This window comes from Hylobates moloch, unplaced genomic scaffold (assembly GCF_009828535.3).
Source record: "Hylobates moloch isolate HMO894 unplaced genomic scaffold, HMol_V3 SCAFFOLD_1284, whole genome shotgun sequence".
Lineage (NCBI taxonomy): Eukaryota > Metazoa > Chordata > Mammalia > Primates > Hylobatidae > Hylobates > Hylobates moloch.
The window spans coordinates 3974-12199 of record NW_026653559.1 but is presented as its reverse complement, the minus strand read 5'-3'; the positions used below and the strand labels follow the sequence as shown (position 1 = coordinate 12199).

The 8226-nt window shown below is 50.4% G+C and overlaps 1 long non-coding RNA gene across 1 annotated transcript; it reads right to left on the bottom strand.

The window, feature by feature from the left end:
* Nucleotides 1-152: 152 nt before the first annotated feature.
* On the bottom strand, nt 153-7551 carry LOC116464684 (uncharacterized). The gene is made up of 4 exons (XR_009212289.1): nt 7518-7551; nt 4800-4847; nt 1496-1560; nt 153-216 (listed from the first exon to the last, which is right to left on the bottom strand). It is a non-coding gene; the product is annotated as an uncharacterized LOC116464684 (long non-coding RNA).
* Nucleotides 7552-8226: the final 675 nt, after the last annotated feature.

The window sequence follows — 8226 nt, the reverse complement described above, 5'->3', positions numbered from 1 at the left end:
GCCGACAACTGTCTCAAGCAGGACATACGCACAAACCCCTCTGGGGATGGGGGGTGGGCAACTGTCCTCCTCCCCCCTCAAGCCCAGGGTCCCGAGAATGTCCCAGGTTCTTGTTGCAGCCTCTGGGGGAACCCGATCCCCGGGCCGCAGTTACCTTTGCTGGTGCACTGGACAATCGCGACGCCTGTGAACACGCTGTGTTCTCTCCCGCTCAACCTGCAAGACACAACCGGTGACCACGTGACCGTGCTGTGACTCGTGGGAGCTACAAAACGAGTTTCTCAAAACCAGGGAGGCAGCAAGGCGTCCTTGGTCCTGGCTCCGTCCCCAACCTCTTCTCCCCGATCGTCCCGCTGTGGGGTCTCCAGGGAAACCTTTACGGAGAGGCCGGGGAAGGGGTCACAAATCCCACCAGCAGTGGTCCTGACGGGAGGCCCCAGGCCAGGCAGCTCTCAGCTGGGCCTATGGCAGGCGGGGGGTGCGTCTCTTCCATGTCCTGGGATGGCAATGAGGTGCCAGGCTATGAGATCACATCCAGGACGCCCAGTGGGAAGGACAGGGCACTGCCAACTTCTCGTGACCCCAACAGTCTGCAGTGGGCATGAGACACTCTGGGATCGGTGCTGCAGAATCCTAGACAAGGATGAGCATGGAGGGACAGTGCCTGCCTCCCTACATAGCTCAGAGAGCAGGGCTCAGACAACACAGCTCACACAGCAGGGCTCAGACAGCAGGGGTCAGACAGAACAGCTCACACAGCATGGCTCAGACAGCACAGCTCATGGAGCACAGCTCAGACAGCACGGATCAGACAGCACGGATCAGACAGCACGGATCAGACAGCACAGCTCACGCAGCACAGCTCACACAGCACGGATCAGACAGCACGGATCAGACAGCACGGATCAGACAGCACGGATCAGACAGCACAGCTCACGCAGCACAGCTCACGCAGCACAGCTCAGACAGCACAGATCAGACAGCACAGCTCAGACAGCAGAGCTCACACAGCACAGCTCAGACAGCACAGCTCACGTAGCACAGCTTACGGAGCACAGCTCACACAGCACAACTCAGACAGCAGAGCTCAGACAGCAGAGCTCAGACAGCACAACTCAGACAGCACAGCTCACACAGCACGGATCAGACAGCACAGCTCAGACAGCACAACTCACACAGCACAGCTCAGACAGCACAACTCAGACAGCACAACTCAGACAGCACAGCTCAGACAGCACAACTCAGACAGCACAGCTCAGACAGCACAGCTCAGACAGCACAACTCAGACAGCACAACTCAGACAGCACAGCTCACACAGCACAGCTCAGGCAGCACAGCTCAGACAGCACAGCTCAGACAGACGAGCACAGACCGAAAAGCTCAGACTGCAGAGCTGAGACAGATCCACCCTGCTCCCCGGGACACCCGGCCGGATATCACAGCTACTCTGCGGCCCAGAACCCGAGACGGCTCTGAGGCCAACACGGTGCTTACAGGGAGAGCATCCTGTGGGCGTCCTGCTTGTCCACCGGCTTCTCCAGAATCAGCCCTCCGACCGTCTGCGAGAGGAAGGGAACGGAGGGAGTCGGTTCCCCTGCCTACGTCAGGCCTGTGCAAGCCCCACAGTCCCATTCACAGAAGTCACTTGTTTTTATGGAAATGAAGTTGACACGTCCCGAGAGTCGCCGTTTCAAACAACTAACCGGAGTTATCATGTTGTACCACCACTACCTGCCTGGTTCCAGAATGTTCTGGTTCCAGAATGTTCTGTTCACTCCAGAAGGAGACCCTGTCCCCACGCAGCTGTCCCTCCCCAACGCCCCTCCCCAGATCCTGGTAACCGCCCATCCTCTTTCTTTCACTGTGCGTTTGCCTGTTGCGGACATGGCGTAGTAATGGAATCCGGCAATGTGTGGTCCTCTGTGGCTGGATTCTGTCACTGAGTGTGACGTCCTCAACGTTCATCCATGTTGCAGTCTGTTTCGCAGCCTTGTTCCTTTTCTTTTTTTTTTTTTTTTGAGATGGAGTCTCACTCTGTCGCCCAGGATGGAGTGCAGTGGCGCAGTCTCGGCTCACTGCAACCTCCGCCTCCAGGATTCAAGCGATTCTCCTGCCTCAGCCTCCCGAGTAGCTGGGATTACAGGTGTGCACCACCACCATGCCCAGCTAATTTTCATTATTATTTATTTATTTATTTTTTGAGACGGAGTCTCGCTCTGTCGCCTGGGCTGGACTGCAGTGACACAATCTCGGCTCACTGCAAGCTCCGCCTCCCGGGTTCACGCCATTCTCCTGCCTCAGCCTCCCGAGTAGCTGGGACTACAGGCGCCCGGCACCACGTCCGGCTAATTTTTTGTATTTTTAGTAGAGACGGGGTTTCACCATGGTAGCCAGGATAGTCTTGATCTCTGGACCTCGTGATCCACCTGCCTCGGCCTCCCAAAGTGCTGGGATTACAGGCGCCCACCACCACGCCCAGCTAATTTTTGTATTTTTAGTACAGACGGGGTTTCGCCTTGTTGGGCCAGGGTGCTCTCGAACTCCTGACCTCAGGTGATTCGCCCTCCTCGGCCTCCCAAAGTGCTGGGATTACAGGCGTGAGCCACCGTGCCCAGCCGGCCTCGTTCCTGTTCATGGCTGCATAGTATTCCACTGTGTGTGGATGGACTATGTAATTACCCATTTGTCCACTGACAGACACTTAAGCTGTTTCTGCCTTTTAGCTGTTGTGAATAGTGCTGCTGTGAACATTCATGTAGAAGTTTTTGGTGGAACACCTGTTTTGAATCCTTTTGGGTATGTACTTAAAAGTAGATGTATTAGTCTGACCGGGCCACCATAGCAAAGTCCTATAACCCGGGTGGCTTAAACTACAGAAATTTATTCTCCTATGGTCGTGGAGACTGGAAGGGCGAGATCAAGGTGTGGGCAGGACTGGTTCCTCTGAGGCCTCTCTCCTGGGCTTGGAGACGCCGTCTTCTCCCTGTGTCCTCACAGGGTCGTCCCTCTGTGTGTGTCTGTGTCCTCATCTTTTCTTCTTATGGGGTGTCTTAGTCCATTTCAGGCTGCTATCACAGAATACCATAGACTGGGTGGCTTATAAACAAAAGACATGGGCCGGGCGTGGTGGCTCACGCCTGTAATCCCAGCACTTTGGGAGGCCGAGGTGGGCAGATCACGAGGTCAACAGTGCGAGACCAGCCTGGCCAACATGGTGAAACCCGGTCTCTACTAAAAATACAAAAAATTAGCCACGTGTGGTGGCACGCACCTGTAGTCCCTGCTACTCGGGAGGCTGAGGCAGGAGAATCATTTAAACTTGGGAGGTGGAGGTTGCCATGAGCTGAGATCATGCCGCTGTACTCCAGCTGCGGCGACAGAGTGAGACTCTGTCTCAAAAAGAAAAGAGAAATGGATCTTTGCCAATGTAATTAAGATGCGGGTGGACAGAATTAGGGTGGGCAGTTTATGAGTGGTGTTGTTATAAGAACGGGAAAATTTCAGCCGGGTGCGGTGGCTCACGCCTGTCATCCCAGCACTATGGGAGGCTGAGGCAGGTGGATCACTTGAGGTCAGGAGTTTGAGACCAGCCTGGCCAACATGGTGAAACCCCGTCTCTACTAAAAATACAAAAATTAGCCGGGTGTGGTGGCGGGCGCCTGTAATCCCAGCTACTCAGGAGGCTGAGGCAGGAGAATCGCTTGAACCCGGGAGGCAGAGGTCACGGTGAGCCAAGATCACACCACTGTACTCCAGCCTGGGCAACACAGTGAGACTCTGTCTCAAAAAAAAAAAAAAAAAGAAAAAAAAAAGAAGAAGAGGGAAAATTTGGACACAGACACCCAGAGGGAGAAGGCCACACGGACATGGAGGCACAGATAGGAACCACAGGGCCATGAGCCAAAGGATACAATGGGTTGCCAACAGCCTCCAGGAGCTGGAGACAGACCAAGACCAACTTCCCCTCAGTACCTCTGGAAGGAACAAACCCTACAGACACCGTGATTTGCGGCTTCTAGCCTCCAGAACTGTGTACCTTCCTGTGTCTTTTTATTTTGAGGTGGAGTCTCACTCTTGTCACACAGGCTGGAGTGCAGTGGCACCATCTCGGCTCACTGCAACCTCCGCCTCCTGGGTTCAAGCGATTCCCCTGCCTCAGCCTCCTGAGTACCTGGGAGTACAGGCGCAGTCTGTATTCCGTATCATTTATGATATGCACTGATATTACTATATTAATTGCAATATCATATTCAAACATAATAACAGATAAGCTACATGAATCTTAAATCTTAAATGATAGTAGTATATTAATTGTAATTGAATATCGCATTGTAGCATATAGCAACAGATAAACTACATAATTCTATATTATAAACGATGTTATATTAATTGCAATCCAATATTAGATAGAATGTAGCTTATCTGTTACTATGTGTTATAATATTCTCTTGCAATTGATAACGTAGTATCATTTATGATACTATCAATTAGCCACCACGTCTGGCTAATTTTTGTATTTTCAGTAGAGATGGGGTTTTACCATGTTGGTCAGGCTGATCTCGAACTCATGACCTAAGGTGATCTGCCCGCCTCGGCCTACCAAAATGCTGAGATGACAGGGGTGAGCCACGGCCCCTGGCCCCTTCCCGTGCCTTTAGGCCCCTCGTCTGCTGGTAGGTGGTGATGGGAGTTTCCAGAAGCGAGTCCACTGCTGTCTTCAGAGGAATCCGGAACATCCAGAACAGGCAGATGAAAACCGAATCGGACGTTAGAAAGGAGCGACGCTGGCTGCACTCACCACGATGGTGTCCGCTCCAATGACCACGTCGGGGGTCCGCAGGTCCTTCTGCAAGAAAGCCAGATTCTGGTTTAGCGGTGATATGCCGTGGGTCGCACAGAGAAGTTTTCCCGCTGGTACGGGCGTGAAACAGCATCGCAGGGGCAAAGCCAGGCCCACTTTGGAAGGTGAAGCTGGGGGCGCTGAAGGTCATGGGCAAGGACACGAGTGGGTCCCCCAGGTGGTCGCCCGGCAGGGGCTGGAACGTGGGTGAGGCCAGGGCCCACAGGGGCTGCGTGATCAGGGGTCAGGCACTCAACGGAGCATCTCACGGGCAGTACAGGAAACAGAATGCCTCTTCTGTAAGCTTTTGTTCTTCCAGCGGGGCACGTACGGTCTGATTCAGGGGCCCCAAACCTCCCTGAGTTACCCAGAATTAAGGCCAAAAGGTTTTTGATCCGTTCAGTGTAATTTCAGAAAAAGGTACTTAGGTGCAGTGGCTCACACCTGTCATCCTGGCACTCTGGGAGGCCGAGGCGGGTGGATCACCTGAGGTCAGGAGTTCGAGACCAGCCTGGCCAAGATGGTGAAACCCCGTCTCTACTAAAAATACAAAATATTAGTCGGGCACCTGTAATCTCAGCTACTCAGGAGGCTGAGGCAGCAGAATCTCTTGAACCCGGGAGGCGGAGGTTGCAGTGAGCCAAGGTTGCACCATTGCACTCCACCCTGGGTGACAGAGTGAGACTCAGTCTCCAAAAAAAGAAAAAAAAAAAAAAAAAAAGGAAAGAAAGAAAAAGAAAAAGGTACTTAGGACGATAAAACAAATCCAGGTTGAAAATTCAGCCTCAGAGCAACAGGCAGTCACAGGACATCTGCGTGCAGCTTTGACCTTAGCTCCCCCCGGCACTGGTCTCCCTAAGCTCTGCACTGCCAAAACCCACAATCAATACTCTTCTCTTCACAGCACTACTCACAACAGCCTTACTGCTAATGTATTTCTTTCTTTCTTTCTTTCTTTTTTTTTTTGAGACGGACTCTCACTGTGTCACCCAGGCTGGAGTGCAGTGACGTGACCTCGGCTCACTGCAAGCTCCGCCTCCCCGGTTCACGCCATTCTCCTGCCTCAGCCTCTGGAGTAGCTGGGACTACAGGCACCTGCCACCACGCCCGGCTAATTTTTTGTGTTTTTAGTAGAGACGGGGTTTCACCGTGTGAGCCAGGATGGTCTTGAACTCCTGACCTCGTGATCCGCCCGCCTCAGCCTCCCAAAGTGCTAGGATGACAGGCGTGAGCCACTGCACCTGGCCCTCTAATGTATTTCTTATATTAATGGCAATGGTGTATTACATGATAACACACAGCAACTGGGAAGCTACATTAACTCTGTATCCTAAATGATAGTATTATATTCATTGTAACAGCACGTTACAACACAGAGTAATAGCTATGTTAATTTTATATATTGTGACTGATGTTATGTTAGGGTCATATATTATATAACATATAGTAATTGATAAGCCACATTAATTCTACATCCTAAATGACAGTAGTGTATTAATTATAATAGCGTATTACAGAGGGGCGCGGTGGCTCACGCCTGTAATCCCAACACTTTGGGAGGCTGAGGCGGGTGGATCACCTGAGGTCAGGAGTTGCAGACCAGCCTGGCCAACATGGTAAAGCCCCATCTCTACTAAAATAATAGTGTATTACACAGGAGCATATAGTAACAGATAAATGACATAATTCTACGTTATGATACAATTATATTAATTGTCATAGTATATTCCATAGTGTCACACAGTAACAGATATTCTGTGTATCACAACACACAGTAATAGATGTTAATTCTATATCGTAACTGATATTACTGTATTAATTGCAATATTCAAACATAGTAACAGATAAGCTACATGAATCTTAAATCCTAAATGATACTAGTATATTAATTATAATCGTATATTGCATTGTAGCATATAGCAACAGATAAACTACGTAATTCTATATTATAAATGATGTTGGTGGGGTGCGGTGGCTCACACCTGTAATCCCAGCACTTTGGGAGGCCGAGGCGGGCGGATCACGAGGTCAGGAGATCGAGACCATCCTTGCTAATATAGTGAAACCCTGTCTCTACTAAAAATACAAAAAAAAAAAATTAGCCGGGCGTGGTGGCGGGCGCCTGTAGTCCCAGCTCCTTGGAGAGGCTGAGGCAGGAGAATGGCGTGAACCCGGGAGGCGGAGCTTCCAGTGAGCCAAGATCGCGCCACTGCACTCCAGCCTGGGGGACAGAGCGAGACTCTGTCTCAAAATAAAAAAAAAAAAAAGATGTTATATTAATTAATTGCAATCTGATATTAGTGGCACAGTAATAAGCTACATAATTCTATATCATAAATAATAGTATTATATTAATTGTAGAATATTATAACACATAGTAATAGATACAGTACATTAAGCGTATACCATAAATGATACTATTAATTGCAAGAGAATATTATAACACATAGTAATAGATAAGCTATATTAATTCTGTATCATAAATGATACTATGATATCAATTGCGAGAGACTATTATAACACATAGTAACATATAAGCTACATTAATTCTATATCGTAAATGATACTATTAGGTTCCTTGCAATACTGCATTATATTATAACATAGTAATAGCTAAACTGTGGCACCAATTGCATCTTCTGAATGACGTTTATTTGTATCATGTATATTTACCACCTGCAAATCCCCTCATCGTAGCAAAGGAATTTTCATGGGCGCCGAAGGGCAGGGGCCCCTTGCCTGGTGCATCCGGTTGGCCACCTCCAGGGCCTTCTGCTTGGCGGTCTCCATGGCGTACCCATATGGAGTGGCGAAGGAGGCTTTGTCCAGCTTCTCTTTAAACTTGGAGGGGAACACCTCAAACCTGAGACCCTGCAACAGGAGAAAGGGGTCAGGAGGGTCGACAAAAGACCCTAAGAAAAGAGAGTGGGACGTGCGAGGTTTGCAGGAGACGTTTGCTATACTCCCCGACCCTCTCCTGGGTGAGCTCATCCATCTGCTGAGCTTTCCCTAAGTGTGGCTGGGGAGCCGGGGACTCACCAGGGGCCTTTGGGGACTGACCAGCGGCCTTCTTGGCTCTCAACAGAAGAGACTGGCAAAGGAAGAAGCCAGGAACAAATAGGCCAGCAGGGAAGTATTGACTTGGGCCCTGAACCCACGAGCCAACAGTGTCAGAGGGTTCCCGGAGACCTGAAGGTTGGGGCAGAGTACTAAAACCATCCTGCCCACAGGAAATTCCGGAAAAATGCCAGCAATGATAGCTGTGGGAAGGGAGGCAATGACGGCTCTAAATCAATCCCTGGTACCTAGGAAGAGATGACACCGTCCCTGGGGAGGCCTGGCCTAGAGGTAGTGACCCCCGCAGAGACTGTGGGGTCAGGAATGA